At 39.5% G+C, this 7,818-nt stretch overlaps 1 long non-coding RNA gene across 1 annotated transcript; it reads right to left on the bottom strand.

The window, feature by feature from the left end:
* Positions 1-232: 232 nt before the first annotated feature.
* LOC307132413 lies at positions 233-652 on the bottom strand. Its single transcript, XR_013817290.1, has 3 exons — positions 600-652; positions 412-510; positions 233-328 (listed from the first exon to the last, which is right to left on the bottom strand). It is a non-coding gene; the product is annotated as an uncharacterized lncRNA (long non-coding RNA).
* Between the last annotated feature and the right edge of the window lie 7,166 nt (positions 653-7,818).

Raw genomic sequence — 7,818 nt, 5'->3', positions numbered from 1 at the left:
TGGGAAAATTATACGGACCGTGCCGTTTATTCAAACAAGGGGCTTCATTTATAAGCATACAGCTGTTCATTCAAAGAAAGGGCTTCATTTATAAAACACAGCGGTTTACTCAAAGAAAGAGCTTTATTGTTAAACACACAACTATGTACAGTGCAGCAGTAATGTCTCGTAATGTAAAGTTCGTCGAGCTCCAGGCTGCGAGAGCGCGGTGGCCGCACAATCCATCCAGACACCCCGTCAACAAAGCCGTCTTCCTCGTCAAACATGAGTTCAATGGCCGCGGACTTCCAAACGTCCACCTCATCCAGCACACTCTTGCTTCCAGCAACTGTAATACAATCCATAAAGACAATAAGCAACCTGAAAAATACTCACATTGACAAAAAACGGATCTAATATAATAAATCTTACCCTTTTTCTTCTTGATCGACTCCGAGCTAAACTTCGCAGTTTCAGGTTGTTTGTATCTGAAGCTCCGGCGTGTCGATTCATAATACGTCTTACAGGCAGCTGGAAAACAATTACATGAGACTGGTATTAATAAAAACAGTCACGGTAAAATTAAACAAGGAATGAGAAACACATTAGAAGTTACTTACACACAATTTCGTCGTGATCAGCGGTTAAATCTGGACTCGCGGAAATCGCTCCAAGCAGATAAGAGCTCACGGCTTCGTTATGAGGCGAGGATAGTCTGTGTAAACAAAATGTGCAGTTTTAAGCTCGGATCTATTAACGCATCCATTTCCTTATACAGCTGAATAAAAGCATATTCTTTAAATCGTAACGTTACATTACCCATGCTGTGGTTCATAGCGGCTGCAGTTTGCCTCAGAGTTATGAAGACGAAGACAGCCTCCTGAAAATGAGTCCAAAAAGTTCGTCGCGTCCATGCAGAGATTGAGTTGAAGACGGTGTCCTGTCATTGTTGATCACGAAAAAGGAAAGCAGCAAAAAACATCAAAAAAATAGTTTAAAGCTCGTCTTCTACGCGTCATGGCCATGACCTCGACCTCGCACCTCATTGGACTAGGGCTCTGATATGGAACGCGCCCGGGGCCAAATCTCTTTATACGAAACGCGTGACTTATGATTGTTTCAACCTTCAACACGCCCTGTTTTCCGCTTCACGCACAGTTTTAACATGTTAAGAAGACACATTTGAACGTGTTTCTTAACGCGCACATTCTGTACATGTCGAAGCGTAATATTTTTTTTTTTAAAGCAGACTTACCTTTAGATGTAGCCTAGGCTACATACATATTAATATAAGATATTAATTAATTGCTTAACTGACTACTGTGCTAGAGTAAAGTAGCCTAATGTTACAATGTATATTAAGTAAATGCTTAATATTATACAATTATTATAATTTATCTATATGGGTTATTGTTTGTTTTTTAAAGTTAGGCTATATATAATTTCTAAAAGTATAGGCTAATTTACACAGCACATATTTATAACTGAAAACACACACAACTTTATTCACTTTCACATAATAATGTTTTTGTAATTTGGTGTTTAGTTTGTTGTATAGTTTGTTTATACTGTTCTGTCTCTGTTTTGTTTCCAGGAACATCTGATGAGTGCTATAATAAAATGACTTCATTATATTTAAAATATGTTTTGATATTCATTTTATTTATATTATTGATATTTTATTTACCCATAAACGTGTCTTTAGGAAGCCATAAGTTATAGAGACAAGAATAACTTTTGCCATTTAAATGCCACATTCATTTACTGAGGACCCATACAGCCAATGATCATGTGTGAAAACACTTATACATAAATTGATCACTTAGAAATCAAAACTAAGGTTTGAGAAAGAAAGAATATGCATACAACAAAATATATTGTTTCATAGCAGCTTCAGTAACAAGTTCAAAACAAATTCTGCTGTAAACCGGCTCTAACAAGCCAATATAGTGTCAATATTCAGCTCAAGTGACTTCAGTGTTGATTCAGTTCAGTTGATTTCAGTTCAACTGTAAATTCCATGTTAATCTTGAGTACCTATAGAGTAGTGTTGCATCCGTCATATCTCTGTAGAGTCTTTAGTTTGATCATATTTATAACGCTGTACCGATTCTTTTCGAAAACACCCGAGCTCATGCAGGCGTGCAGAGCTAAAGAGTCACGGACACACACACACACACACACACACACACACACACTACATCATGACATTATCCCTGGATAACTTTCGATTCACTATAAATGCCACCCAGTTGTGCATTGTGTAGTTAGATATATGCAAAAACAACATTTTTGGAAATAGTTAAAATAGTTTTGCACAAAGTGTTGCTTTTGCAAGAGATGTCTGATGTTTTGTGTGTAGAGTTACAAGAAATGGAGCCATATTTTCAGAAATTGTGTGTAAGCAATTAGATAAAACTGTAAATGAATCCAGTTTATTTTAGTTCAGGACTCATAGTCCAGGTGTTAGTAATCTGTGCTTAATCTTTGTTCCAGGCAACAATTTTTTAACTCACGATTAACTAGATTAAGGCCTACTCTTGGCATAATTTAAACCCTGTCCAGGAAACCACCTCTTGAAAATCTGCATTGATAATTCATAAAATGTGGTGTGAGCTCAATTTAAATGACAATTACAGAAAAACACAATCTGACTTAACTATAAACACACAAACTTGTACTTTTCACATTTATGATTAATAGCCATTTAAAAAATCATTCACAGTGCAGGGTGGAAAAATTAATGTTGGTATGTAAACTGTATGCTTTACTTGATTTATTTGTGTGCTTTGGTTCATTGTCTTGTTGCATCACATAACCTCTCTAAAGGTTGAAGACATGAACTGCTGTCCTGTATTTTTTTATTTTTTTTACATAACATTGGTTATCGCTAATGACATACAGAGTAATTCATCTACACTGTGAGCCCGGACAAGTTGAATCTACTTAAAAAATTGGAGCAAACTGGTTGCCCTAAAAATTTAGTAATGTGTACTAAAACGAGTACATTTTACTTAAATTTAAGATAACATTTTAACTTAAACTTTAAACTTGTTTTAGTCAAAAAAATTCAGAACCTAGATAAAACTCCCCCTGCTGCTACTCTGATTTGCATTTGTGTAGCTCACAGCATGTTCATTTACATGATAAAGCCTCCCCTAGAATTAAGGGAAGGGGGGGTCATGGGGGGACAACTGCCAAGCAAGGCCCACGTCAATTTACCACAATTTACGGCAGTTTTCGGTGTTGCCTGCAAATTGCCGTGCACAGTCGTAAACCTGAAGTTTCACGGCAATCTACAGTGTCACATACTGACGAAAATCCCACTTTTCATGCAGTGTAAATCAGTACTCATCACAATAGATACTCATTACAAAACCCAAGTTTAAAACCATGTTAATAATGTCAAGTGTTTTATTAATACGTTCTAATTGTAGAGAGATATAGATAGATAGATATACTCACTTTTCATTAATAGTACATAGTTAAATCATAAAAATACACACATTACACATTGAATATATATATATAATGCAAGTTATATATGTAATGTAAATTAATATATATATATATATATATATATATATATATATATATATATATATATATATATATATATATATATATATAAAATGTAAGTTTATATATATATATATATATATATATATATATAAAATGTAAGTTTATATATATATATATATATATATATATATATATATATATATATATATATATATAAACCCCATTGCAACATTTTGTTAAGGATTTTTAAAGTAAAAAGTTTCTATTCATATTATGTCTTTAAAGATTATATTAGATCAATTGAACATAAAGCTTAAAACACTAAAAATGAAAACAAAGATTGAGCATTTGAACATTTATTTATATGACAAAATATTTTTTACTCAAGCATTTCAGAATGAAACTTTTTTCATAGTACATAATACACATTACACAATTATACACTGGAATGCATAATTCAAGCAGATTCAGATTAATCAAATCCCAAAACAACACACAAAAATTATTTACTTCCCCAAAGGCATCATATACTAGCTGGGGTTTGCTTTAAAAAAATACACAATCAGACCAAAGAGAATATATTGAACTAGGTTCAAAGTTATTGCACAGCAGGTACATGACAAATTAAATCAAATGAAATCTCCATAAATATACAATTAATTCTGAGACTCCTTTTGTCCAAATACTTAAAAAACACTAAAGGCTCTTTGGCAAGTTGTTGGTCAACCATTTCAGCCTGTTAAAGTTGAAGAGCTTTTTCCTGGTCTTCCTCTTTCAATTTCAGAAAGCACGGCTCCTCCACGAAACCTCTGAAAACGTTTGGTAGTTCACCTGCAGTGCAGAGGTCTTCTGTGATCCGTGGCTCCTTCATGAGAGAAGGGTACAAAAAATGGGATGAAATGTTGGAAGTTTTTAACATGTATAATAGTTTGTAAAAAAGTTTTGAAATTCAATTTCCCTCATGTCTATTTTTGTGACAAATCATACCCTGTCACAAATCAAATTAATTAACCATTTTCAGTTCAAAATGTATACAGAAATCAAAGGCAAGCTTTTCACACTGAGCTTATCGTCGTTCTAAAGACACTTTTAACCCCGGGTGAAGTAACATTTCACACTTTTATATTGACGTGCATTTGACAGTCACTGAAACACTGTGCATTCTATATAAATAATACATTCAGCGTTGGAGAGGAAAAATGTCAAATGCTGACAGAAAACGCAACAATTGCAGTGAAGAAGAGACCATTTAAATTATTTTATAGTCTGAAATGTCCATTCAGGATAAACTTGTAATACTCCTCATGCAAATCTTGAGCATTTATGTAAACATTTTGTGTGCGGTGTTCGTCCAATCAGTGACACTGACACTGCAGATAAGGATGTTATCCCATGGTTTAGTAAAGCACAGTGTGGAACGGCAGTGTGTGAATACCTAGGATTAATTGTTCATCTCAGGTTAATTAATGATCAGTGTGAAACGTGAAGCAAGATAACCCAGGATTCTGTATACCCGGGGTTTACTATTTCAAGTGTGAAAAGCCCTCATGTTTTTTATCCTAATGAAGAGAAGCTCTTATTTTAACAAAAATGTCTTACCATTAACATGAATATCCCACAGTCAATAGAGCTGACCAACTGTTGTGGAACAGTCTAAAACAATAGAACATTATTAAGTTATTCCTGGAAAAGATGTGACAGATATAACAACACACTATCTGTATAAGTAGCTTATGTCTTTATGAGAGCCTTTTAAAACTAACCTTGTTTTTGATCAGCTTCCATTGTCCTGTGCTGGGGTGAGTCTGCTTGTCAATTTACTGCAACAAAATCAAACCGAAATATATTATATATAATGTAACCATAAAAATTGTACAAGAGAGCCAAGTTTCATTTTTCTCAAGCAAAAATTACCACTTCAACCACTGCAAATTCAGAATATAAAAGAAACTTTCAGAACATCATCCAAAATGAACAATATCTATAATTGGCAATACATTTAACATGTTTGGTTGTGTATTTAATTTGATTTTAAAAGGACATATTCAGACACATTAAATATAGTTTGTATTTTGTTAGGTTAAGCACATTGTGCTTATATATAAATATATCTACTTGAAACTTTGAAGATGAGATTACATTTTTGACCAAATCATGCAACCAACTAATTCCAAAAGGATAACTAATAAATAGTATTTATTGCCACTGTATATAAACAAATAACTCAAAACATTCATACCTTCATGGACAGTTGCTTTTTGAAGTGAATTTGAAGGTGTGCATTCAACTAGTGCCATCTGGTCAGTTTAAAACCCCTGGGCAGTAAAAGCTGTTGCAGAATGTCTTGCATTGATGAAAATGAAGTAAAGCTGAGTATCTCCAAATCGCAATATGCCTCTATAAATTAGAAAAAAAATCCACATAAAACACATTGGTCATTATCAGAAAAGGTATTTAAATAAAAAATAAAGCGCCAACAACAAAGTAAACTCACAAACAATGAATATGTAACTTAAAGCAAGACCATATCAACAGACGCGAGAGACATCGTAAAGCTCGTTTAAAAAAAAGATTAAAGCCACGTGCTGTATAAAGTGTTAATACAACAACGATGGATCAAACAAATAAATACAAATAAACTTAATAGATTAAAATCACAACACAAAAACAACTGTTTACCGTGTTCTCTTCTTCCGCCATGCCGATTGTTTAGTTTTCGTTAACTCCGCCCACTTCCGATCTGAGGCTGCTACTCCGCCCACTTCCGGCATGTGGCTGAGGCGTGGCGCTGTTGTCCTCAGACTGCTCTGAGTGATGTATATGGGTTCTGCGGTTCTGCGGCTGCATATTCGATTTTCTTTTCTTCAGCGAAGCCCTTCGCATCGCTGGATCTGGAACCCGCCGCCGTGATCGTGCAGACGAGCAAGCAGAGGACAAGCGCCTGAAGAAGCCGGCAGCATCGCGCCACCTTCAGCCATCCGTGCCTGCTCTGCTATCCGGCAGCCCATATCCTTTTTCACGCTCAGTGTTGTCGCCGCTGCGTCACACTTTCTCAAAAAGAGCCGAGCGTTTGTTCCAAAATGTCTCGTTCCACCTGCGGCTCGTGTCACGCGCAGCTCAGTTCCGGGGACCGCCATGTGATCTGCGCTCTCTGCCTGGGCCGTGATCACGCCGCCGCCGCACTTCTCGCCGGCGGATGCCCGGAGTGCGAGGAACTGACGATGTCGACCCTGCGGGCTCGACTCAATCAGTTCGAGGACGACATCCCTCCAGTCTCTGCTAAGCCGCGCAGAAAGAAGCGCCGCTCGCAGCGGACTCCGGAGTTCGCTGAGAGAAGCTCGCCGGAACCCTTACCGCCCGCTTCACTCTCGCCTTCCCTGCCCCCATCCCAGGCCGCCATTTCTGTTGCCGCCTCCGGGGATGAGGCGGATGCGGCAGCGGAACGCGCCGACAGCTGCTCCATCATGGCTTCCGACAGCGAGGAATGGTCTTCCGCGACCTCTTAAAGGCTGCCCTCCCGTCTAAGGCCTGCAGAGTGACGTCATCGCTGATCGGCCGCGCTTTCGCTGCCTCCGGTCAAGCTGCATCTGCTCTGCACTCTATGGCCGTGCTGCAAATCCTCCAAGCCAATCTCCTCCGCGACCTGGACGAGAAGAGCTGTGACGCTGAGTTGATCACGGATTTGCGAAGCGCGACGGATCTCTCCCTCTGCGCTACCAAGACCGCAGCACAGGCCCTCGGACGCTCTATGGCCTCCCTCACGGTAGCTGAGCGCCACCTCTGGCTCACGCTCGCGGACATGCGAGAAACACAGCGCGCGGCCTTCCTAAACGCCCGCTCTCCCCGTCTGGGCTCTTCGGACCAGCGGTCAAGGGGATCGTCGATCGTTTCTCTGAAGTGCAGAAAACGACGCAGGCCATGAACCTCTTCCTGCCTCGACGCCCCGGCGCCAGCAATAGCTCCGTTGCTCGCCGTCCTCGCGACCAGCCAGCACCGAGCTCCGCGCAGCGCCCAGCGCGGACCCCTTCGTCTCAGCGAAGACCGAGCGGCCGCCCCAGATCGCGCTCTTCCAGCCGTGGTAAGCCGCCTCCCCCTCGGGGCCCCCGGCCTAGGATCGCGCTGAAGTCCGAGCCTCCAAAGTCCTCCTAGCCAGAGGCAAGAAACGACGGTTAAGTCCCGCCGCGGCCGGACCACCGTCAAAACTCTCTTTCCTGTCAGCCCCCACCACTGTGGCTGCTGCAGATGGATTTCACGCAGCCAACGAGCCGGCAAAAACGCCCTCTCGCCTGTCAATAACCGCCGTTTTTACGGCGAACC

Source organism: Gobio gobio, assembly GCF_949357685.1.
Source record: "Gobio gobio genome assembly, chromosome: 1".
Lineage (NCBI taxonomy): Eukaryota > Metazoa > Chordata > Actinopteri > Cypriniformes > Gobionidae > Gobio > Gobio gobio.
Note: the sequence above shows the minus strand (reverse complement) of the source record. Positions and strands in the feature narration are given on the sequence as shown.